General features: G+C 45.9%; 1 protein-coding gene across 1 annotated transcript in view; it reads left to right on the forward strand.

Annotated features, from left to right (window-relative positions):
- Window positions 1-980: 980 nt before the first annotated feature.
- MICAL3 (microtubule associated monooxygenase, calponin and LIM domain containing 3) overlaps window positions 981-26850 on the forward strand; it is a 254060-nt gene continuing 228190 nt past the window's right edge. Inside the window, exon 1 of the mRNA XM_081083520.1 lies at window positions 981-1401. The gene's annotated coding sequence lies outside the window, so the exon portion shown is untranslated. The remainder of the gene's footprint in view (window positions 1402-26850) is intronic.

Raw genomic sequence — 26850 nt, forward strand, 5'->3', positions numbered from 1 at the left:
GACCACTTGCTCTAAAATAGAGCAGACTAGGCTTCAAGAGGGTGTTTTCAAAGTCTTAAATTTGACAAGTAGTATGACTGAAAGCATATTTGGCTATGCATAGCTGAGTGGCCTTCACAGACTTCAGATAGAGAGGAGCACTTTAGTAACTCTAATGAGGACTGAGCAACGAGATTTGTTGTTAAAGACAGGGATTCTGAACAGTTCAACAGGCAAATGAATATTAATTGAAGTTTTATCTAATTACATGGGTGAGGAGAGAAGAAGAGGTGACTCTTGGAACAGTAGAAATTATCAGATTTTCAGGGGGGAGGGTGGACTCTCCACATATAAGAAAGAATAAGAAAAATGCTCTGTTTTAAGAGAGCAGGGATCCAGAAATAATATTTACTTTGTCTTTACAAAAGATGTAGTTGATATTGTCTTTGTAAAGGATTTGGTGTCAGAAAGTCTACCAACTTCCAGCCAAAGTTCTTTAGGATGGTGGAGCATGCACCAAATCAAAGAATATTCAAGAGTAAATATTGTCAATCCCATACAAAGGATCATAGGATCACAAAATATGAGGACCATCAGAGATTAATTCTTGCTTAATGTCCTCATTGTATTAGATGAGGAAACTGAGGCTGAGAGAATGGAGTAACCCATCCAAAGTCACACACTTATATCTGGTTCAGTTCTGTCCACATTTTCTTTTAGCTCTCTAACCCCAAAATTTGAGGATTTCTCTAATTTCTTTGTTTCCCATCTGGATAGGAATAGGAAGAACATTCTAGTTTTGCTGTGTGGCGGGTACTGAGAGCAACAAACGAGTCCCCTTTAAGCGCACCCTCTCTTTTTCTCCTCTGGCAGCCCACCGCGTTTTTCCATTGGCCATTATTTGTGTCTCCTCGTTCCTTTCCAAGATTCCCAACCAATCCACTGCTCCCTCTGTCGCCAAGGCCAGGCTTTGAGGAATGTACCATGTGAACCGTGAGGGGGGGAGTAGAGGAGGGGAATTGCGAGGCAACAGCTTATTTCTTTATCTTTTGCCTGTAACCGTGAGATTCTGGCACTGTTGGAGCCTGTAGGTAGCAACAGCGTCCCGGAGGTTGGGAGCTACGTGGCACTTGCCGATGTGCACTTAGATCTGTCACCCCCCAACGCCGGGGTCCTGTGGTCGCGCTGGAGGGCTGCAGCCCTTGCCCTTCCATGTGCCCTCCCAGCCGGCAGCGTCGCAGCTGCCTGGGCTGTCCGCTCCGTGCAGTGGTTCGCGCTGGATGCTGTTGAGCTGCTGGGTTGTGGCCAGGGCCGGCGGGGTCGCCGGCGCCAGGTGAACACAGCAGCATGAGGCGGAGGTGAGGACCGGGCTGCACCCCGAGCTCGGGGTTTCCGCGGAAGACGGCTGGCGGCCTGGAGCAGGTAATCACAACTACCCGACTTGTGCCCGAAGCGTTGCCGCCCTGGCTGTTCGAGGGCGCGGGGGCCGCCGTGTGGCTGGCGCCTCCTTCTGGCGGACTTTCCAAGCCCTTTTCCGGCGGGCCCCGGCCTCCGGGTCCCTGGAATTGGGTGCGGCGCAGGCGTGCGGGCCCCGAGTCCCAGGGAGGTTTCAGCGCTTTGTGGAAGCGGGAGCGGGACTTGGGTGGAGGCTCCGGAAGGCATTTGGTGCAGGTTCTGGAAGCTGGGGGTGAGTGGGGCCTGCCCGCTGCCGGACCGCCGGCCTTCCCCGGAGCCGGGGACCCGACCCTCTTCAGTCGCCTGTGGCCGGGCGGATCGTCGGCCTCCACGGGTAGGTCCTGTCCTGAGAGCCTTGGTCTGCAGGCCTGGCGCGGGCTGAGTAGGCTCTTGAGGTCTGTGTGGCAGATGGCCAGGAAAGGACCCTCAAGTTCTTTTTCCTTTATTTTCTCGGACAGGGTGAGATGATGGCAGCCACATGCATCACTTATCTATGAGCCTCCCCCTCCCCCTTCCCTAACTGCCTCACCAGACCTCGCTGTTGGAGGTCTGCGTGGCACATTGGAAATTCCTACTTTACAAATCATCTCAAGGAGCCCTGTACCCAGATCAGAGGCTCACCGGGTGTTAGCAGGAAGCGGACGCTGTGGCAGCCTGAGCTGTGGGGTTCTGGGAGGATGGTAAGCTAGTCATCGCAGTTTGTTGGGCCCTCAGGCAAGACCTCTTACCTCATCCCGTCCAGGGACATGGACTGGCCTTAATATCTTGGCTGATTTTTCTCCACAGTCATAATTCAGGGAAAGCGTTTCCACCGAATACAAACCACATTTATGTTCTTTTAATGTTGGTATTTAACGCAGAAGTTAATTATGGTTTACATGAAATGCATTAATGCAGAGGAATGGAGGTAAATTGTAAATAGTGTCTTATTTTTAAGGCTTATCACTTTTTTTCTTTTTTACTGGGATGTGGATAAAGAGAATGGCATTTAAACATCAGAACACCAATGTGCATTTGGTCCCATCTGACAGTTTTCGACATAGACAATCATTTAGGATGACAGCTTGTAATCTAGGAGTGAGAATGAGTTGGGTTTTATAGTGAGAAAGACTTCGTACTTGGAATTGTTGCTGCCAGCAGGAAGGCTTTGCTCTCTCATTACCTGTCCACACATATGCCAGTTCATTGTTGTGGTTGCCTTCCCCTGTGAGCACATCTGTAAAAGGCCTTTAAGAGAATCTTATGAATTCCATATTTGTCAGATGTGCTTGAGTCAGAAATATCGCTCAGGTTGTTTAGCCCTACATTGAATTCTTGTGCTGCTTCAGGCTTAAAATTTTTTTAAAGTTTTAAAATTGTACATTAAATAGCATGAGTTAATTCCAGAATTTTAGGGAAAACAGTTTGGGAGTTCCTCTTGCAAAGGATCTTTAGGAACTTGAACTTGGTTCCTAGCCAAGACTCTTTGTGTTTATAACACTAACCATTGAAATGTCTAGGACTTGATTGCCAGATTGTGAGTCCCCTCACACCCATCTTCCTGGTATGGTTCCCTGGTTCCCTCCCTGGTGATGGCTGTTTGTGGTGTTTCTAAGTGTGGGAGAGAAAATAGACTCTAGAGTACATAGTAGATATTTAATAAATGTAAATAATCTTTTTTCTCTCGGGACATTTGTGGGTGATGAAATTGGATGCAGTTTGATTGCATGCTCCCCTCTTAAGTTAGGAAGATTAGCCCCTGTCAGTCTTCTTCCCACCCCAACCTCTAGCTCTCACTTTAAAATTTTTATGTTAGGTTAAAAATGAAACTCAAACCTCTGGACCTAGAAATGAAAATCAAACAAGGAAAAATTGAGCACTTCCTCCTGGCTTGTGTTGCATTTTTTCAGAAAGGATGGTACACACTTAAGGACAACTCTGTGGGTCTGTTGAGTAGCTTGTGGATGAGGATTTTGGTTGTTGCTTTGACATGTCCAAGTGGAATCATAAACCTTTCCTAATTTCTGGCACTGGCATCAGAGCTGGCCCGGATGGGAGAGGCCTGACTGGCAAGTAAGGCAGTCTTAAGTTTGATGGGCTCTGCCTCTGACCTGGGCTTTGTGAAAAGCAGCTGTTTACCTTCTGCTGCTTCTAGCAGGCTCCATGTGAACAGATTAAAAGGCTATCAAGGCTGGCCAGAGTGGCTCAGTGGTTGAGAGTTGACCTATGTTAGATTCTGTCAGGGCATATGCCTGGGTTGTGGGCTTGATCCCCAGTGTGGGGTGTGCAGGAGGCAGCTGATCAATGATTCCCTCTCATCATTGATGTTTCTATCTCTCCCTCTCCCTTCTCTGAAATAAGAAATATATATATATATTTTAAAGGTTATCAAAATGTTCTTAAAGGAGTAAGAAACATTACTGGCTTATTTATGTCATATTATTGGGCGTTACATTTTACTTATTTATTTATTAAATATATTTTATTGATTTTTTTACAGAGAGGAAGGGAGAGGGATAGAGAGTTAGAAACATTGACGAGAGAGAAACATCAATCAGCTGCCTCCTGCACAACCCCTACTGGGGATGTGCCCACAACCAAGGTATATGCCCTGACTGGAATCGAACCTGGGACCCTTCAGTCTGCAGGCCGACGCTCTATCCACTGAGCCAAACTGGCTAGGGCAAGGCGTTATATTTTAATAATAATCATGCTCTGAATTTACTTACTGCTTTTCCTTTGAAGAAGTTAAAGCTTTTTCAAAACAAGTTATCTCATTGATTCTTACTTTTGTGAGGTCATCAAAGTTTAGTACAGTATATTATACCCTTTTTATAGGTGAAGAAATGGAGGTAACATGATTTACTCTGCCTTTGCTTGGTGTGGGTTTCTGGTTCCCAAGACCTAGAACCTGTTATTGCCCTAGCTCAGCTACTTTATGGATGATTTTTATTTCATGTATTTAGTTTTTTAACCAAACTAGTCTGGGATCCTAACCACTGATTGCAACAGAATCTTTTACCCAGTTTGATCATGACTGATCACTCATTTATTTCCCTGTGAAAAAGAAAAAGGGAAGCTTTTAACTAGTGACATGGACATCTTTAGTTTGTTTTCAAAATAGGTAGGTTTGTCTCAAAAGCAGACATACAGAGGTAGGGGGAAAATCAATCTGCCTTTTAGCATTATAAATACCATTTAGATAAATGGTTCCTATGGACAATTATATAGTAACTAGAGGCCCAATGCACAAAGATTCGTGCAAGAATGGGCCTTCCTTCCCCTGGGGCCGACACTGCCTTCGCTCCGGCCAGAGCCGCCTTTCTGCCTTCGTTCCAGCCTGGAGCTGCCTTTCCGTCTTCCCACGCTGCCCAGAGGCCTGGAGCGGCTGAGGTAGTGTAGAAGGCCTGTGTCCCGCCGCGCCCCTGGCCGCTTGGCTCCTGCATATGCAAATTAAGGGCCATATTTGTTGGGTTGATTTGCATACTCACTCCTGATTGGCTGGTGGGTGTGAAGGTACAGTCAATTTGCATCTTTCTCTTTTATTAGAGTAGATAACTGTCACTTACTGAGTTTTATTGTGGACTAGACACTGTGCCAAGTGCTTTGTATACACACATCATTTCTAGTCTTCAGGTAGGTCTAATCACTTCTATTTTACAATAGAACTATTCCAGAGAGTAACAGGTCCATAAACCCAGTAAGTTGCAGAGGCTAGATGACTCCAACTCCTGTGTGTTTAATTACCTTGCTAAAAAGGTGAAGTGCAAAGGGAGTGAAAGGAAGAGGAAATGGAGAAGAAAAAGTATGGGATGGGAAAGAAATTTGTGAGATGGCAACTTGAATCAGGCTCCAGGATTTACTGTATATGGTGTGCCCAGCCTTAGTGGGCAGAGTGGGCACAAAGAAGCTATGGGCTTCAACCACCCTTAGGGAGCCAGGAAATATAAGAACTTTAGTTTACACACTGGGACTTTCTTTCAGCACATTTAGTGAGCAACTACTATATGTGAGCAAGTGCCAGATAATATGATGTTCACCTACAAGAGGTCACCACAATTCTACTGGTGGCAGACACAAATACAGAAAACCATAGTGTTGTGATAAGTGACTTAATTGGCCAGGGAGCTCTGAACATGAAGTGGTAAGAAAATTTATACTGCCCTGGCCAGTGTGGTTCAGTTGCTTGAGAGTTGTCCCATACACCAAAAGGTCGCTATTTTGTTTATATTTTTTTACACTTTGTTGTTTTTTGTTTGTTTGTTTTGTTAATCCTTACCCGAGGATATTTTTCCATTGATCTTTTAGAGAGAGTTGAAGAGAGAGGGAAAGACAGAGAGAAACATCGATGTGAGAGAAACACATCGATTGGTTGCCTCCCGCACTTGCCAGGGCCAGGGCCAGGGAGGAGTCTGCAACCGAGGTACGTGCCCTTGACCGGAATCAAACCCGGGACCCTTCAGTCTGCAGGCCGATGCTCTATTCACTGAGCTAAACTGGCTAGGGCAAGGTTGCTGTTTTGATTCCCTGTCAGGGCACATGGCCAGGTTGTGGGTTTGAACCCCAGTCCTGGTGTGTGCTAGAGGCAACTGATCTATGTTTATCTCTCACATTGATGTTTCTCTCCCTTTCTCTTCCTCTCTTTAAAAATATATTTTTTAAAAAGAAGGGGAGAAAAAAAGAAAATGTATACTAATTGGCAAAATAGTTCTTGATTAGGTTTTGTTAATTTTGCACACAAAGATTGAGAATTCCTAGAATTTACCTACCCGCTGTGGCTGTTGTTTCTGGAATGTTTGTGTTTTTGCAAATAGAGGATCACTTTAGAGCTCCTCTCTGAGGACCAGCCCTGTACCTTGGTTGCAGGAAAGGCTGGTGCCATCGCCCCTTCCTGTAGGCTGTCTTTAAGCCCATCATCACTGTGAATCTGTTGGGCTTGGCAGATTGTCTTTGCAGTCACTACTTACCTGGAGTCACTGCTCCAGTGGATTGGCAGCCCTTGTTAGAAGAGCCTGCTGTCAGGTTGTTCTCTTTCCCAGGTGTTTCAGCAGGAGTGGGAGTAGTCCTGGTTATGGAGGTGCTTAACTGATGCTTTGGGAATTAGAGGTGACCATGTTATCTCCAAGGCTCTTTTCTCACCCTAGAACCACAATACTGCAGGGACCTTGGAACCTGGTGGTAGCCTTGGAGTGGTGTCTGCCAGGCCTCCCACTCCTCCATCTTCCTTAAGTCCATTCAAATAGAAATTACTTATGTTTTCTAGAAATGAGTTAAGCAACTTCTGACAATTGCTCTGCTATATTAATTGAGTTGTCTCGGTGTGGTAATAACATTTAGACCTTTTTACATGCTGCTAAGGAAAAGTTCTCTCTGTCCATGACAATGACTCCAGAGAAGGGATCATCAGCTTAAAGGTTTCCCTTGCTTTAAAAAAAAACCCTGATGTATAGAAATGTGGATTAACTTCCAAAGTACAGTGTGTATCTATACTTCTTGGCTTTAAATTTAATTCTTCACAGTATAAGAATTTTGCAACAGAATTTCTTCTCTAGGAATTTTAAATTTTACTTCTCTAGATACAACTTTTTCAGGAAGTCTGATCTTCCACCATTGGTGGGAATGACTGCCTGTCACTTTTACCTGCCTTGCCCTCTCTGTTGCCCACCACACATGGAACCTCAGAGCCATGGATGTTACTGGGCTCTGCCTTTACAGGCCTCCAGGCCTGTCATCCCGCTTGTTGGCGTGGCAGACAGAACCAGATGCTGTCATGGCTGGCTGTCAGAGTGTGTCCTGGCAGCACCCAGCTGGCTAGCCTTTGTTCATATAGTATTAATTGCACAGGAGTCATCTGGAATGTTGCCATCTGTGCTGCTTCACTAGGCTACTTTTGCACTGGCTTTCCTTTCATGCTTGTCTCCAGGCTGTTTTTTGCAGGCTTTTGTGGAATCCAAAGGCTTGGGCATAGGCAATACACAGGAAAACCCAGGGTAGAGTAAAGATTGTTCCCCAGTAGTAAAGGAGGTCAAGGAATTTGGCTAAAATCCTTACTTATATTAAGGATTATATTGAGGTGTATAGGAAAGGTGGGAAGGGAACTAATTTATCAGGAGTCTGTTTTATAAATACACCTTATGATAGGATCTCCTTTAATTCTTTCTTTCTTCCTTCCTTCCTTCCTTCCTTCCTTCCTTCCTTCCTTCCTTCCTTCCTTCCTTCCTTCCTTTCTTCCTTTCCTTTCCTTTCCTTTCCTTTCCTTTCCTTTCCTTTCCTTTCCTTTCCTTTCCTTTCCTTTCCTTTCCTTTCCTTTCTTTCTTTCTTTCAAGAGAGAGGAGAAACACAGAGAGAAACATCAATTGGTTGCCTCCCCTCAACCCCTGCACATGCCCTGACCAGGAATTGAACCCTCAACCTAGGTATGTGCCCTGACCTGGAATCGAACCTGTAACCTTTTGATGCATGGGATGATGCTCCAACCAACTGAACCACCCAGCCAGAGCAATCTCCTTTAATTCTTACAATAAGTTAAGTAAATGATGATGCAATTAGTTTGGGAAACATGGGGCGCAGTGAGGTTAGATGACTTACCTGAGATCTCTCACCTGATAAACGATGGAACTACATTAGATTAAAAAAAAATGCTTTTTAAGCATTTAGAATTCTTCCAAGCATTTGGTAAGTACACAATGAGCACCCTAGTGTCAGCTAGTACTATTATTGATCCATACTTACAAAACTCGAAGTGGAATATTAAGACTTTGGTTTCCTTTCATCCACAAATAGCCTCCAGGGAGCATGAGTGGGTTTGTGCTTATTAATATGAGTTCCCTCAAGTGTCTCCAGCCCCCAACTCCTGCTCTCTATTTCATTATTCTCTGCCTTATCTCTGGCTCTGCATTATTTTTCTTATTAGCAACTCTTTAGACTTCTTGGGATAATTTGTTCATTAATTTACCATTTCTTAGGCTCCTCCTCCATATGTTGAGCTATACTGGATATTAGGGCAGGGCACAGTTTGTAGAAGTGTATGATGTTATCCCTGTTCATGAACCACTCATTTGGGTAAAGGGGGAGGAAAAACAATGAAATACCAAAATGGGACAGACAGGTGACTTCATTGAGAATTTATTGTATGCAAAGCACTGGTTTAGATGTTTCCATGCACTGTCAACCCTGCAGGTTAGGTGAGGCTGCAACATCCCACTTTACCAGTGATGACCCCAGAGGTCATCTTATCCAAGATCACACAGACTGGAGGGAGAGGAGCCTGGGGTTTGAACCCTAGTCTGCACTGATTGTCATGGACCTGTGGAGACTGTGTCCCTGGTCATTGCTAGGATTATCTATATGAGATGAAGGGGTGCTGGGATGAGCAAAGCTTAGGGTTGAGAGTGAGCCTGGTGGGGTTGGGGGAGAGTTCAGTATGTATGGACTGCTGTGCCAGGTTCTGGGAGGTGAGTAAGATGTGTTCCTTGCCCTCTGGAATCTTACTGTAGCTGGGGAGACAGACACACAAATAGATTTTTAGTGTAGAGTGGTAAGAGATGCAATGAGGGTAAATATAGGGTGCTGTGGAAGCAGAGGAGAGGGAACCAGGAAGTATTCTTGGGAAGTTAAGTTAGCAATGAGCTTAGCAGTTGAAGGCCAGAAGAGTTTTCTAATAGGCAGAGAACAGCATGAACAAAGGCATGGCCTTTTCTTGTTAGAAACAAGTTTATTCATCTGATCTTATGGATGCTATGGCACAGTGTGTAGTATAGGCAACAGGGAGTTCATCAGAGGTGTCTAACACTGAGCAACAGTATGAAAGTAGCATTTTATGTTGTTTAATCTCGTGGAGGTGGGAGAGATGACAGTCAAGCAAGACCAACTATGGGAGAAGCCAGCAAACTTTTTACTGTAAAGGGTCAGAAAGTAAATATTTTAGGTTTCAGTGGGCCATATGGTCTCTGATGCCTCAGCTCTGCTATTGTAGTATCAAAGCAGCCAGACAACTGGAAAATGAATGGGTGTAGCCATGTGCCAATGAAGCTTTCATTTATGTCCCCCAAATTTGAATTTCATATAATTCTCACATGTCACCAGTCTTTTTTTTTTTAATTTATTTTTGCCTCAGCTGTTTAGAAATGTAAAAGCCATTCTTCACTTGCAGGTTGGATTTGGCCCACAGCTCATGGTTTGCCTACTCTGAGCAACAGTGATGTTCAGGTTTGACATGACCAGAAACTGGAACAAAATGTTGGTGATGGAAATAGAGAGGAAGGGACTTGATGCCAGAGAACTTTGGAGAACACTGATTAGATAGAGGAGATAAGGAGAGGTCAGAGCCCAGATAACACTGAAGTTTCAAGTTTGGTGCCTGCCCAGCCCCGTTTTGGTAAACCTGATCTCGTTTTCCATGTACCAAGAATATGACTTGATTCTGGAGAAAAACCCAGAAAATATGACCTGATTTTAGGGAAAAACCCAGAAATAGCTGGTGTCTTAGGTGCTCCCAGCATGGTTAATTGTTCTGATTGTCTCCCTGTGAGTGTCACAATGCCACCCACCTTGCTGCCTTGGCTTCCAGGTGCTTTAGGCAGGAAGTGGCTCCTGCTGTGACTGGGACAGCATGCCCATCTATATGTCAGGGAATAGGTAAAGTTCCGTTTTTGGATAACTCTTAATTTTGATAATATTTCAAATTTACAGAGAAGTTGCAAGAGCAGTACTCAGTGCCCCTTCTAGCTGTTATCTACATTTCTTAATTGCATTTTATTAATAGTTTACATTTTGCCCTGTGTGCTTTATCTTTCTCCCCCCGCCCATATATATGCTATTTTTTTTTTTTTGGACCCATTTGAAAGTTGGAGACTTTGTGCCCCTTTAACCCCTACTTACTTCAGTGTAGGTTTATCAAGAATAAGCGCATCCTCTTCTATAACCATATTATGGTGATCAACATCAGGTACTTAACATTGATACAGTACTATTATCTAATAGTTGTTTTTGAACCTAGCACCCCTCGATAGCTATTACTCTAAGATTACCTGTCATGTGTGAAAAAATAATGCTACTGCTTCCTTTAACAGCATTATAGACACAGGTAGGTACCTGTTCTGCTCTGGAACTCATACTCCCATCATTTACCTAACTGAGCAGCTGCTTAGTGGGGTGTGGCAGGACCAGCAATTGCCTAAAAAGAGAAGCAGTCTAAGAGCTGAAGGATAACTTGTTATCTTGAACTTCCAGCTGCTAGAGGGCTGGCACTATGTTTTGCTTCACACAGCTCCTGCCATTCCCTGCTGTCTTCATGAAAAAGTTAATCTCTTAAATGGAACAACAATCACAGTACTCAAGAGCTCAATTTTAGGTACAAACATGTTCTTTCTGGGACCTCCACTGCATCTCAACCTATAGAAAAAGATTCTTCTAGGATGGATTTTTTTTCTTCTAGGTTTGATCTGGAAAATAAAATGAAATTAGATTGGAGGAATTTATTTTGGAAATAAAATGAGTGGAAAAGGTACCCTACCATTTCTGACTTAGTGCAGAAAGGGGTTTTCTTTTTGCTACTTTAAAAGATTGAAATCAGAAATAGGGCAGCGACTAATGCATATTCTGTAATAATAAGAACATTATTATTCTAAGTAGCTAGAGCTTGCTTACTTCTCTGGGAACTATGGGAAAAGGAGTCTGGAAATTCTGCACATGATGAGAAAGGAGTACAGAGAAGGCTCTCTGTGTAAAGGGGGTGATCACTGCATTAGCTACATTCTCAGTGATGTAACTAAATGTTTGTGCCTTATGCCTGTGTTGATGTGTTTGGTACACTGTGTCACTGTTTGGTTCACTGTGTCAATCATTACTATCTGTGAGCCTGTTCTTATGATCCAGAACATCTGAAGTCCTCACTGTCTTAGGTCTATAAGGTTCTGTGCTGGACATGAGAGGGGATGGGTGGGCCACAAAGGAGGATAAAGCTGTTATGGCCTCTACATTCCCTGATCTCTCAGTCTAGATAAGAAAACTTTGATTCAGCTGCTGCTGACAGTGAACTCAGGGGAATCACTTAATTGTTCTTTGCCATAGTTTTGCCATTTGTAGAGAGATGTTGGCTGTCAGCTAGTTTAAAGGAACATACTAGAGATACGGGACCCTGCGGTGGGGGGCTGGTGTGGGGCTGGGACCCCTTTGCTCATCTCAGGCAAGCTACCCAGTGACAATCTCCCTCCCAATGAAAACAATGGTACATGTGGGTGTCAGACCAGCCTGTTCAGTGCCTCCGCCCCTCCTACCAGTCTCACTGTGCTTTCTTCTTTACTTCTCTAGTTGTAGGACTTCCATTCAGCCGTCTTTCAGGCGGTTCTGAATGATGGTTGTTCTGTATTTTAGTTGTAATTTTGATGTGGTTGTGGGAGGCTGCAAGTACCTGCATTTACCTACACCACCATCTTGGTTCTTCCCGCATCGTTGATGTTTCTATCTCTCACACTCTTCCTTCGTCTCAGAAATCAATAAAAATATATATATTTTTTAAAAATGCAGTAGTTACTGTTCCCCTCACTCCCTCTATTCAAGCTTCTCTGGCACCTTACAGTTCCCTCCAACACTCCAGGTGCCCTGCCTCAGGGCCTTTGCACAGTGTTTCCTCTCCCTGAAATATATTCCCCAAGATGGTTAACTTCCCTTAGCCATTGAATTTCTTTTTTTAGATGTTACTTTCTCTGTGAAAGCTTCTCATGCCACCCAGTTAAAATGTCACCATGTCCCCTTTTCCCTAGTACTCCTCTTTCTTTTTATCCTGCTTTATATTTTCCTTTTCTCCAGGGTACTTTCCAACCTCCAGCATGCTTAAAGTTTATGGAGAGGCATAGTAAGTAGCCTGGGCACTGGATCCAGACTGCCCGGGTTTAAGTCCTGGCTTCACTAATGTACTTCTTTATGTCAACTTGGGTAGATTACTTAACCCCTTTAGCTCGGTTTCTTCATTTGTAAGAATGATACCTAACTCAGTTTTTTTTATGAAGATTAAATGAGTTAATATTTATAAAATTAAGTGCTATATACGTGTTTGATAACGACTGGTTTTATTGTGTTTCCTCCCACTAAAATGGAAGCTTCGTGAAGTTGGAGAGCTTTATCTGTTTTGTTCTCTACTGCATTGGTCACCACCAGTGGTCCGTGAGGTCCGAAAGGTTGGCGACACTGCCCTAATGTATCTGCAGCATTTAGAACAGGGCCTGGCATGCACTGAGTGAGTGAGTAGGTTGTAGGTGAGTTGGTCAGGAAAGGGAAGCAGTGAGGTGTGGTCAGCTATGGACAGCAGAGGCCTACCTGGGTTCCCATTCCAGCTCTGTACTTAATGACTATGTAATTTGGACAGGGTCTTTTTTAAAATTAAAAACAAAACAAAATGTAATAGTTTAGAGTGTTTTTAAACAACTTTCACTTTTAGACAAGATATTTTGACTTTCTAGTACACATTCATAGCTTGTTTCCAACTCCCCTTCTAATACTATCTAATTTTTATTATATTAATTTTATCTTGTCAGATAGCTGCATTCACTAGCATAAATCCCATAGGATTCAATGGTAATTTCTGTTTTTTTTATTCTGGCTTTTCCATTTTTGGCTTTTTTTATTTTGATTAATCTCTTGCTTGCTCTGGACCAGTGTCTTAATCTTGCCAAGTCTCAGGCTAACACCTCCCATGTTAGAGTTGTTAGAAGAATTAGATAAAATAATATACAGTGAGTACCAAGCATGATATCGGCCTGGCTGATAGCAGATGATAAATGTTAATTCTTTTCCTTTTTCAGCTCCACTGGAAGAAGTGAACCAGTGAAGGAAGCGGTGTTGGTCAGGAGGGGTGGGGGAAATCCTGAGTTGAGGTATGGAGAGAGGGAGAAAAACAAGATGGTAGGTAGAGGTGTGACCATCACAGGCCAGCTTGACTGGGATGGTTAGTAAGAAGGAACTCTTTATTGTTAAACTTGATGCTAAGATGAGGAGTTTAGATTATTTTTTTGTTACTTTATTTTGATATAACTATACAAAATTGCACGAATAGTACAAGGAACTCTTGTTTACCCTTTACCAGAACCACCAATTGTTTTCTTTTTGCCTATTTGCTTTTTCATATTTTTCCCCTCTCTCTGTATGAAGTAGAGACATTGCACCCATTGGATCCCTAGATACTTGGAACTGGAATATTCTCTTAGACTTTTACAGGGACCCTTAGGTTCTTAAATAAGAAGGTGGCACAATGTGAAAAGTACTTGGGGAAGGCGGCAAGGCCTGTGGCCAGGCAGTTTGGAATAATTTCCACTGGAGGGTTATGAGGACATTGGTGACTAGAAATGGAAAAAGGGTTAGAAACCCAGGATAAGTGAAGTGGAGCCTTGGGTGTGTACTGCTCGGGATGGGTGGAGGACTAGGGTGAGTGGAAGGGAGGGAGGGCTCATATGCTGTTAAAAGCAGCACTGCTCTCTGAGGAGAAGAGCAGTGTGCATAATCTGAAAAAGCAAACTTAGCTTTATTTTATAGTAGAGACCCGGTACACGAAAATTCATGCACTTGGGGGGTGGGGTAGGGTCCCTCAGCCCGGCCTGCGCCCTCTCACAGTCTCATACCCCTCTGGGGATGTCCGACTGATGGCTTAGACCTGCTTCCAAGGGGATTGGGCCTAAGCTGGCACTCAGACATCCCTTTGCAGCTTGGGAGCCCTTGGGGGATGTTCAACTAACGGCTTAGGCCCACTCCCCGCAACATCCTTAGCGCTGCCGTGGAGGCGGGAGAGGCTCCTGCCAGTGCTCTGGCCAGCCATGAGCCGGCTTCTGGCTGAGTGGTGCTCCCCCTGTGGAAGCACACTGACCACCAGGGGGCAACTCCTGCATTGAGCGTCTATCCCCTAGTGTTCAGTACGTGTTATAGAGAGTGGTCGTTCCGCCATTAGTGTCAATTTGTATATTACCCTTTTATTATATAGGACTAGAAGCCCAGTGCACGAAATTCGGGCACGGGTAGGGTCCCTAGGCCTGGCCAGCAATCAGGGCCGATTGGGGCCTTCTGGCTGCTGGCCGGGACCTTCCTTCATTCTGTGCTGCCCCCTGCTGGTCAGCGCACATCATAGCGAGTGATCCAACTCCCTGTCTCCTAGTTGAACTCCCGAGGGGACACTTTGCTTATTAATTAGCCTTATGTGTGTGTGTGTGTGTGTGTGTGTGTGTATATATATATATATATATATATATATTTGGGAATCTGAAACATCACTCTTCCCTTTTATTCTCATTACAGTCTGCGAAGATAAAAATCTCCTATATTCTTAAAGGAACAGCTGGGACATGCTTGTGCTTGTCAAAGGCATAGAGATGGTCTGAAGGACACAGCAGGTGCTGATTACTTTATGCTTTGTCATGAAGAGAGTAAGTAGAGATGAGCATTCAGGTAGTTGGGCATAGATCTAGGTAGGGATCACTAGTGGTTAGGTGGGGTGGATGGTGGGAAGCCAAGAACCAAAACCAGCTTTAGGAAGGGGAATCTATAGGGAACTAAGGAGGAGTAAAGTCCAGAGGAAGAAGCTTAAAGGGAGGGTAGCAATAGCAATGTAAAAAAATATAGAAATAGAATTAAGGAAGAGGACCCAGCCCTGGCTGGTTGCTCAGTGGTTAGTGTCTGCCCACACCCAAGGGGTCACAGGTTCAATTCCTAGTCAAGGGCACATATCTGAGTTGCAGGTTCAATCCCTGTCCCCAGTTGGGGCACATGTGGGAGGCAACCAATCAATGTGTCTCTCACATCAGTGTTTCTCTCTCTCTCTCTCTCTCTCTCTCTCTCTCTCTCTCTCTCTCTCTCTCTCTCTCTTCCCCCTCCCTTCCTGCCTTCTATTCTCTCTAAAAATCAGTGGGAAAGAATATTCTCTGGTAAGGATTAACAAACGAAAGAAAGAGGACCCACGCTGAGCCCGAATAAACCCAGTGAGTGAGCTCCCAGCCGTTCTCAGTACTAGCTCAGTGCCTTCTGGGGCCCGGAGGTACTGGTTGGGCTCTGTTTTTCCAGAGCCGTAGCCAGAACTAAGGAGCACCCTGGGAATAATGCCACACAGGGTGCTAAACCAAATCAGACTGTTGAAGGATTTCAAATTAACTTCGCAGGGCCTAAGAGTTTTTGTGGAAGAAATACCTCAAGGAGAATTTATCAGAGATGGTTTCTTACATTTGAGCTTATACTAATAATTAAAAGTCCACCCCCCTTTTCAAAGGTAATGTGTTATATGGAAGATGTTGATATTTTATGTAGCTTTCAAAATTTCCATCTGTAGGTAAATCTTTTTACAGGAAAGTCTAGATTGCCTCTGGAATAGCAGATTCTTAGAGTGAAGTCACTACAGGGTTATATTATACTTTGTCCCTTTACATATTCATTGAGCACTTTTTGATTAGTAAACACTGGGAATGTGGTAGCAGTGAACCATGAGGGCCAGAGCCTGCTCAGTCAGACCTTGTGGTTACATTTTCAGGAATTTTGCAGCCATTATTAAAAATGAATTCTATAAACTTACAATTAAATAAATTATCTTAAAAACAAGGATAGTAAAAACTTACATCTTATCACTTCCTCATTTTTTTAGCATTTACATCTCTTGTAGCCACATGGTGGAAATATGTAATTATGAACTATGGCACACCTCTTCCCAGCTATGTGTCTGTGTTCAGAGATATCAAGTTGGTAGTTTGAAATTGGCTGTGTTGGGAGTATTTACACCATGGACACCAACAGACACTACAAATTATGGCTTCATTTACTGTTTTGTTCCTTGTCTCAGAAAGTGATGATGAAATGTTAACATTTGCAGTTTAAATTTAAAGTGTTTGAGTCTGTAACCATTACATTCTGAATAGCACCCCTAAAATTGAGGAAATATTCTTCTTGTAGTTGAAAACTAAGGTCCAATTCAGCAAATAATTTGTTCAGATCATGTTTGATGTACATCTTTCTTGTTCCAGTTTTGTTTTATTTCTTAAAGTAAATGAAAATATCAATCACCATTCACTTACTTATCAATTTTATCCATAGATTGGCCGCAGAGATGAGACAAAAGTCTATGACAGCATTCTGTGAGAATCAATTGGCTATATGGAATTAGCAGTAAAGAATATCATATATTTTATTGCTACATACTTTATTATATACTAGAGGCCCGGTGCATGAAAATTCATGCACTGGAGGGGGTTTCCCTCATCCCAGCCTGCCCCCTCTCACAGTCCAGGAGCCCTCAGGGGCAGGAGGCAACCGGCGATCAGGGGAAGGCGACACCCCCATCACACTTCTGCTGCTGCCACTGCCAGCAGTGCAAGCCTCGGCCGGCCCTAGTTACCTGAGCCTCAGGTGGCCCTGGGTGGCTGGGCAGCCGACATTTGAGGCTTGCCTGCACCTTGGGCCGGCCCTGGGCGGCTGGGGGACTGAGAGGACTGGGCGCCATCACCTTTTGGCTGTGGGTACTGCCATCTTTGAGAGCATGGCAGTCAATTAGCATATTCCCTCCTTATTGGCTGTGGGCGCTGCCATCTTTGTGACAGTGTGTCAATTAGCATATTCCCTCTTTGTTAGATAGGATTACTATATATTTATTACTGTATTGTATATTTTTTACTGTTGTATGTAATACATCTTTTATTTCAGTAAAGTCCTATCTAATAAAAGTAATATGCAAATTGACCATCACACCAACACACAAGATGGCCGGCAGGGGAGGGCAGTTGGGAGGGACCAGGCCTAAAAGGAAGGGCAGTTGGGGGTGATCAGGCCTGCAGGAGAGGGCAGTTGGGGGGACCAGGCCTGCAGGGGAAGGCATTTGGGGGCGATCAGGCCTGCAGGGGAGGGCAGTTGGGGAGGACCAGGCCTGCAGGGGAGGGCAGTTGGGGGGGACCAGGCCTTCAGGGGAGGGCAATTGGGGGGGACCAGGCCGGTAGGGGAGCAGTTAGGCACTGATCAGGCTGGCAGGGGAGTGGTTAGGGGGTGATCAGCCTAGCAGGCAGAAGCAGTTAGGGGCTATCAGGCAGGCAGGCAGGCAAGCAGTTGGGAACCAGCAGTCCTGAATTGTGAGAGGGATGTCCAACTGCCTGTTGAGGCCAGGATTGGGCCTCAACAAGCAGTCGGACATCCCTTGAGGGGTCCCAGATTGGAGAGGGTGCAGACTGGGCTGAGGGACACAGCCCCCCTTTCACGAATTTCGTGCACCGGGCCTCTAGTTTATAATAAATGTGTATATATATCCTATATAGTAAAAGGGTAATATGCAAATAGACCGAACAGCAGAACAACTGAACAACCAATCAAAGCGTAATGTGCTAATGATATGCTAAGGTTGCTCAGCCGCTCGCTATGATGTGCACTGACCACCAGCAGGCAGATGCTCCGACCAGTAGGTTAGCTTGCTGCTGGTGTCTAGCCGATCGGGACTGAGTGAGATGGGCTGGACACGCCCTGGAGTCCTCCTGTGGTCCCTCTCCGGCCTGAGCGTGCAGCGGTCCCTCAGCCTGGCCTGTGCCTTCTCACAATCTGGGACCCCTCGGGGGATGTCGGAGAGCTGGTTTCAGCTCGATCCCACAGGCTACTCTCCTTGGGAGGGCACCAGATGCAGGGCTCATAGCTGGTAAGCACTGCTGCGGCAGCACGAGCCTCTCCTGATTGGGACTGATTGGGCATGGGCCTGCAGCAGGCACAGTGGGGCCAGGATGAGTGAGAGCGGCAGGTAGGAGCTGCAGGCGGCGTTGGACTGTGGATTTCAGCCCAATCCCTGCAGGCCACCCAGAGGTACCCTACCCATGCACAAATTCATGCAGCGGGCCTCTAGTATGAACATAATTTTGGAGACTAAGTTGTTAAGCATTTACCAGCACACCACCAGAGTTAAATAATCAGTGCCTTCAGGGAGTTCCTTAGTGAAGGAGATAGATATATAATCACAGAGATACCTAAGTGTGTGAAGGACACTGGAGGAAGGGCCATTGAAAGTATATGACAAGGTACTTAATCTGGGCTGGAGGAGGAGTTTGGGAAGGCCTCAGGGAAATGATCCTATATAGGAGTGGTTCTCAACCTTCCTAACGCCGTGACCCTTTAATACAGTTCCTCATGTTGTGGTGACCCCCAACCATAAAATTATTTTCGTTGCTACTTCATAACTGTAATTTTGTTACTGTTATGAATCGTAATGTAAATATCTGATATGCAGGATGTATTTTCATTGTTACAAATTGAACATAATTAAAGCATAGTGATTAATCACAAAAACAATGTGTAATTATATATGTGTTTTTCAATGGTCTTAGGCGACCCCTGTGAAAGGGTCGTTCGATCCCTGAAGGGGTCGCGACCCACAGGTTGAGAACCACTGCTATATAGTAAAAGGCTAATACGCAAATCGACTGAATGGCAGAACAACTGCTTTCTATGACGCGCACTGACCGTTGGGGCAGATGCTCAACGTAGGAGCTTCCCCCTGGTGGTCATTGCACTCCCACAGGGGGAGCACCTCTTAGCCAGAAGCCTCACTCATGCTGGCGAGCGCAGAGGCAGGGGCTAAGCCGTCAGGCGGACATCGTCCGAGGGCTTCCGGACTGGGAGAGGGCGCAGGCTGGTCTGAGGGACCCCCATCCCCCAGTGCATGAATTTCGTGCACCAGGCCTCTAGTACTATTTATATTAAGCATAGACTACAGGTGACTGGGGAATGTAGGAGCACCTCGGGCAGAGGGAACAGCTTCTGGGTGAGGAAGTGTGCAGGCTCGAAGAACAAAAGGAGCAGTTCCTTTGACTGGAGTATGAGGATAAGAGCGAAGGAGGTGGGCATTCTGGAAAGAAAGGTGGGTGTGGACCAGATGTGTGAGTGCTATTTATAGGTCATGTGAAGGTCGTGTTAACAATCTAAGGATTCTGCTTTTAGGCAGTTTGGCCACTCAGTTACTACAGACACATAAAGGCAGTTCTCCATTTGGCTGACTAGATGTGGCTTCAATAAAGAGATGTTAATATTTTTTGGTGAAGTAAATACTTAAATTGGACAAATGTGAATTACCAACTTACTGTGTGCAGGACTTTGTGCTAATGATTTTCAAGGACACAGAAATTGTAAACATTGTCTTTGTCCACTGGTGATGCATTGCTGGGGGAGCAGCCAGATATCTGTAGAGTTCTGCGCATGGGCCACGAAGTTTCAAGCGCACTGTACATGTGCGCCCACACATGGTATTTTGTGGAAGAGCCACACTCAAGGGGCCAAAGAGCCGCATGTGACTCGCGAGCCACAGTTTGCCGACCACTGTTAGACAAAGTGGGTGGAGGCAACTAGAGTAGGCCTCAGCAATTTTTTAAAATAACCCAATGGGAGACAGCAAGACCTTGGCAACCTATTAGAAAATAGGTAATCAAATAGTACTCAGCCAGTGAGGAACTGGAGGAAGGTATAAATAAATAGGCTATGTTTCTTGCCCTACTCCTGATCCTGTACAATGGACGCCTGCTCTCAAGAGTGTTATAAAAAAAAAAAAAAGTGTTAAAAAAAGTCTCATTTTCTCCATGCTTCTGTTTCCTAGTCCGTCATTTGAAATTTGGGCAGGTGAGCCATTTCTCACAATGCAAATTAAAGTCTATTAGTCCATGTGTGGAGTCCCGCAGGGATGTGCTCCCCCACCACAGGAATGTCAGGAACCCATTACATGCTAAGGAGAAGGAGGAGGCAAGAGGAAGCACACCACTTTTAATCTAGGGGGTGGATCCAGCCTTGCTAGCTCCTGATGGGTTCTTTTCCAAGAATTCCGCCTTAGCAACACCCTTGGGATTGGTTTATGTGTCTTACTGACTTGTGATTGGTTGTTTGTCTTAGCAACATTCATACATTTTAAAGTTTATGTCTCCTGTGTGTGTGCCCTTCCTTCCCTGCCCAGTTGAGGTGCCTTAGTAACAACCTAGCTGGCCTTTCTTGTTTTATTTCCCCCTCCCCGCCATGGTCTTGATTCCTGACTACCTTGCTTCCCTCTGTCTCCTCAAAAATAGTTTATAACTAGAGGCCCAGTGCACAAAAATTTGTGCACTTGGGGCGGGGGGCATCCCTGAGCCCGGCCTTTGGGGGATAACCACCTGCTGGCTTAGGCCCGCACCTGGGAGATTGGGCCTAAGCTGGCAATCAGACATTCCTCTGGCAGCCCGGAAGCCCTTGGGGGATGCCCACTTGCCAGCGGAGAGCAGGCCTAAGCTGCAGTCAGACATCCTTGGCGCTGCTGAGGAGGCAGGAGAGGCTCCCACCACCACTGCTGTACTGGCAGCCATCAGCCTGGCTTGTGACTGAGCAGAGCTCCCCCATGTGGGAGTGCACTGACTACCAGGGGGCAACTGCTGCATTGACCACCCCTGGTGGTCAGTGTGTGTCATAGTGACCAGTCATTCCCAGTCTTTCTGCTGTTAGTGTCAATTTGCATATTACCCTTTTATTATATAGGATAGAGGCCTGGTGCACGGGTGGAGGACGGCTGGTTTGCCCTGAAGGTGTCCCGGATCAGGGTGGAGGTCCCGCTGGGGTGCCTGGCCAACCTGGGTGAGGGGCTGAGGGCTGTTTTCAGACGGGCCACACTCCCTTCAGGGTGGGGTCCCTGCTGGAGTGCCTGGCCAGCCTGGGTGAGGGGCTGAGGGCCGTTTTCAGGCTGGCCACAGCCCCTTCAGGGTGGTGGTCCCCACTGGGGTGCCTGGCCAGCCTGGGTGAGGGGCTGATGGCTGTTTGCAGGCTGGCCAAGCCCCCTAGTTGAGACCCTCACCCCATGAGGGTGTGGCCAGCCTGGGTGAGAGGCTGATGGCTGTTTGCAGGCTGACTACAGCCCCTTCAGAGTGGGGGTCCCCGCTGGGGTGCCTGGCCAGCCTGGGTGAGGGGCTGATGGCTGTTTGCAGGCTGGCCACAGCCCCTTCAGGGTGGGGGTCCCAACTGGAGTGTCTGGCCAGTCTGGGTGAGGGGCTGATGGCTGTTTGCAGGCTGGCCATGGGCCCCAGCCACCCAAGCTCCCAGTGGAGGCTGGCTTGAAACAGGTATCTGGGGTTTATTTATCTTCTATAATTGAAACTTTGTTGCCTTCAGCGGAGGCCAGAGCTGGCCAGGGCAGGCGGGAAGCTTGGGTTCCTCCATCGCCGGGGGAACCAAGCCTCCTGCTTGCTCCAGCTCCGTGGCTGCCGCTGCCATCTTGGTTGGGTTAATTTGCATATAGTCACTCTGATTGGCTGGTGGGTGTGGCTTGGGGGCGTAGTGAAGGTATAGTCAATTTGCATGTTTCTCTTTTATTAGATTAGATAATTTACTTGGGAGACCCCAGAAGAGTAATCCACTTTTGACAAGACCCCTTCCTGTCTTTATTCCTGATTTATCCCCATCATCTACTTCCCTGGAGTCTGATTATTTCATGAATGCTAATTCTGCCTCTAACCAGACTCCTAGAGAGGGCCACATCTATACTTCTCTTCTGGTCCTCCTGGCCCCTTACATGCTTTCAGAACTATGTGTTGGTTTTTTTTATCCGCCAGAAAAGCATCATAGGATAGGTTTAGAAGAGACTTTAGACAGAGAATATCAGCCTTATGTTTAGGAGATGTGCTGGGCTGGGAGAAGGTTCTAAAGAGGGGCTCATGTCTCCTCCAGGCTGGGACTGTTGCAGAAGTCCCTGAATGCAATGGAGCATTCTTCTAATGAAATCTTCGGTAAAAAAGCTCAACACTTCTTTTTCTTTTACCAACATTTGTTGAGTATCTATTATGTGCCAGGTCCTGTGTTTCTTATGAGAATACAGTGACACATAAGACATGGTTACTGCTCTCAATTTTATTTATTTATTCATTTTTTAATTAATTAATTTATTTTGCTCTCAGTTTTTTAACAGCTTTATTGTATTGTTCATATATCATATAGTTCACTCACTGAACGTTTATGATTCACTGGATTTTAGAACATTTTTGTTATCCCAAAAAGAAACCCTTTATCCATAGCAATAACTTTTTACTTCTCTGCGGTCCCCTTTATCCCAGCCTTAGGCAATCACTAATCTACTTTCTATTTGTTATTCTGGATATTTCATATAAATGAATTCACACAATATGTGCGATTTTGTGACTGCCTTCTTTTGCTTGGCATGATGTTCATTTTGTAGCATGCACGAGAACTTCTTTCTTATGGCCAAGTAATATCTCATTTTATGGATATACTACACTTTCATTCAACAGTTGATAGACATTTCACTTTTAGCTATTTTGAATAGTGTTGATATGAACATTCAAGTACAGGTTTTTGTGTAGACATATGTTTTCATTTCTCTTGTGTATATACCAGGTACATACCTGGGAGTGAAATTGCTTGGTCACATAGTAACTCTACGTTTAACATTTTAAGGAACTGCCGACTGTTTTCCAAAGTGGTTGCACTATTTTCTATCCCCACCAGCAATGTGTGCGGGTTCCAATTTTTCCACCTCCTCAGCAACATTTATTATTATCTATCTTTTTTATTATAGCCATCCTAGTGGATGTGAAGTGATATCTCATGGTGTGTGTGTTTTTGTGTGTTTTTTTTTGTATATCCCAGTGACCAGACCTTACATAACTTAATATGTGATTATCCCATTAAATCGTGCACCCATCCAGTACCACGCCTAGTTATTAGAATATTATTATTATTTTAAAAACTATTTTTATTGACTTCAGAGAGGGAGGGAGAGGGAGAGAGATAGAAAGAAAGAAATATCAATGATGAGAGAGAATCATTGATTGGCTGCCTCCTGCATGCTCCACACTGAAAATTGAGCCCACAACTCAGGCATGTGTCCTGACCGGAAATTGAACCATGACCTCCTGGTTCATAGGTCGACGCTTAACCACTGAGTCATGCTGGCCAGGTGAGAATATTATTGACTATATTCCCTATGCTGTACTTTACATCCCCATGACTATTCTGTAACAACCAGTTTGTATCCCTTCACCTTTTTTACCCACCCCTCCGAACACCCCTCCCATCTGGCAGCCAACAAAAAGTTCTCTGTATCTGTAACTCTGTTTCTGTTATGCTTGTTGAATTTGCTTGTAGATTCAGTTGTTAATAGATATGTATTTATTGCCATTTTATTGTTCATATTTTTGATCTTCTTTCCTTCTTCTTAAATAAGACCCTTTAGCATCCTATCTAATAAAGAGAAACATGGTAATTAGCTGTACATCCGCTACCCTTCCCATTGGCTAATCAGGACGATATGCAAATTAACTGCCAGCCAAGATGGCGGCCGGCAGCCAGGCAGCTTGAAGCTAACATGAGGCTTGCTTGCTTCAGTGATGGAGGACTCCAATGTTCCCTGCCTGCCTTGCCAGCCTCTGAGCTTGCAGTTTGAAACATTGTAACAAATATAGAAGCTAAACAAAACCCCATAAACCTGCTTTCAGCCAGCCAGGATCTCAGAGCTGAAGTTGATACAGTGTTTTGATTATAGAACCCAAACAAACCAGATACCTGCTTTCAGCAGCAGAGGCCTCAGAGCTGGAGCCAGAGCTAAAGCTGGCCCAGAATAAAAAAAGAAAAAAGAAAAAAAGGAGCAGTTGGGAGCTTCAGTCACTCGCCAGCCTGAAAACAGCCCTCAGCCCCTCACCCAGCCTGGCCAGGCACCCCAGTGGGGAGCCCCACCCTGAAGGGGGTGTGACCAGCTGCAAACAGTCATCATCCCCTCATCCAGGCTGGCCAGGCACCCCAGTGGGGACCCCCACCCTGATCCAGGACACCCTTCAGGGCAAACCAGCCGGCCCCCACCCATGCACCAGGCCTCTATTCTATATAGTAAAAGGGTAATATGCCTCCCAGCACCGGGATCAGCGTGACAGGGGGCAGCGCCCAAACCCCCTAATTGCCCTGCAGCTCTGTGTGGTACAGGGGGCGGGGCCACAACCTCCCTATCCGCCCTGCTCTGTTCGCGACAGGGTAAGGTGCTCTAACCCCCTAATCAGTCCTGCTCTGTGCCTGATAGCGGGGAGCTCCCCAACCCCCTGATCGCCCTGCGGCTCTGTGTGTGACAGGGTGCAGCGCCCCAACCCCTCCTCCCCCCCACGGGCCCTGCTCTGTGTGTGACAGGGGGCAGTGCCCCAACTCCCCTATCGGCCCTACTCTGTGAGTGACATGGGGGAGCTCCCCAACCCCTGATGGGCCCTGCTCTGTGAGTGACATGGGGGAGTTCCCCAACCCCCTGATTGACCCTGCTCTGTGCATGACAAGGTACGGAGCCCCAACCCCTCTGATGGGCCCTGCTCTGTGAGTGACAGGGGGAAGCGCCCCAACCCCCTGATTGGTCCTGCTCTGAGCATGACGGGGTGGCGCCGCAACCTCCCCATCGACCCTGCCTTGAGTGTCACAGGGGGCGGTGCCCCAACCCCCCAATCGGCCCTACCCTGAGCGTGACTGAGGGTGGCATCGCAACCTCCCAATCCGCCCTGCTCTGTGCATGATGGGGTAGCGCCCCAACTCCCCAATCAGCCCTGCTCTGAGCCCAACCAGGGGCTGCACCTAGGGATTGGGCCTGCCCTCTGCCACCTGGGAGCAGGCCTAAGCTAGCAGGTAGTTATCTCCCGAGAGTTCCCAGACTGCGAGAGGGCACAGGCTGGGCTGAGGGACCCCCCGTACCCCCCCGAGTGCACAAATTTTTGTGTACTGGGCCTCTAGTATATCATATGGCACATAGAGCCAGAACAATGGAAGCCAGCTGGTAATAGTTCTGAAAGGGAAATACTAGTAAATTGACAGACTCTCAGGAGCTAAGAGTCAGGACATCTTAAGCTGGAGATAAAGTAAGTTTTGTGCACTGGGCTTCTAGTCCTATATAATAAAAGGTTAATATGCAAATCGACTGAATGGTGGAACAACCGGTTGCTATGATGTGCACGACCACCAGGGGACAGACACTCAACGTAGGAGCTGCTCCCCGGTGGTCAGTGCACTCCCAAAGGGGGAGCACCGCTCAGCCAGGAGCTAGGCTTATGTCTAGTGAGTGCAGCAGCAGTGGCAGGAGCCTCTCCCACCTCCGTGGCAGCACTAAAGATGTCCAACTGACGGCTTAGGCCCACTCCCTGCAGTCGGACGTCCCCCAAGGGTTCCCAGACTGCGAGAGGACACAGGCCGGGCTGAGGGATGCCCCCCACCCTAAGTGCACGAATTCCGGGTCTCTAGTTTCATATAATACTGGTTTGGTGGTGATAGTTCACCTTTAGGTTTTTCTTGTCTGGGAAGCTCTTTATTTGTCCTTTGATTCTAAATGAGAGCTTTGTAGGGTAGAGTAATCTTGGTTGTACTAGTAGGTCTTTGTTTTTTATCACTTTGAATATTTCTTGCCACTTCCTTCTGGGCTGCAAAGTTTGTGTTGAGAAATCAGTTGACAGTCTTATGGTAGCTCCCATGTAGGTAACTAACTATTTTTCTCTTGCTGCTTTTAAAATTTTCTCTTTGTCTTTAACCTGTGGCATTTTAATTATGTGTCTTGGTGTGGGCCTCTTTGATTTCCTCTTGAGACTCACTGCTATTCCTGGACTTGTAAATCTGTTTCCTTTACCAAGTTATGGAAGTTTTCTATCATTACTTTTTCAAATAAGTTTTCAACTTCATGCTCTCTTACTTCTCCTTCCGGCGCCCTCATGATGCAAATGTTGTTATGCTTAAAGTTTTCCCAGAGGCTCCTTGTACTGTTTTCTTTTATCCTCTTTTTTGGGGGAAAGGAGGGGTTCTTTTAGCTGTTCTGATTGGGTGTTTTTTACTTCCTTATTTCAAATCACTGGTTTGATTCTCAGCTTCATCTACTTTACTGTTAATTCCTTGTAAATTATTATTTATTGCAGTTAGTGTAGCTTTCATTTCTAACTGGTTCTTTTTTATGCTATTGAGGTCCTCACTAAGTTCCTTTAGTATCCTTATAACCAGTGTTTTGAACTCTGCATCTAGTAGCTTATTTATCTCCATTTTGTTTAGTTCTTTTTCTGAGGTGTTGTTCTGTTGTTGTATATGGGCCATGTTTCTTTCCTCATTTTGGCAGTCTCCCTCTATTTGTTTCTATATATTAGGTAGAGCTGCTACATCTCCCAGGCTTAGTAGCATGACCTAATGTAGTAGGTGTCTTATAGGGTCCAGTGGCACAGCCTCCCTGATCACCCCAGCTGGGCACTCGAGGTGTGCCCCCCCCCCCCCCTTGTGGGCTGTATACCCTCCTGTTGTAGTTGAGTCTTGATCGCTGTTAGCACATCAATGGGAGGGATTTACCTAGGCCAGTGGTTGGCAAACTTCGGCTCACGAGCCACATGCGGCTCTTTGGCCCCTTGAGTGTGGCTCTTCCACAAAATACTGACTTCTGCACATGGGCCATGAAGTTTCAATCACATTGTACGTGCGTGCCGCACGTGG

The sequence above is a fragment of the Myotis nattereri genome (assembly GCF_964212035.1).
Source record: "Myotis nattereri genome assembly, chromosome: 2".
Taxonomy (NCBI): Eukaryota; Metazoa; Chordata; class Mammalia; order Chiroptera; family Vespertilionidae; genus Myotis; species Myotis nattereri.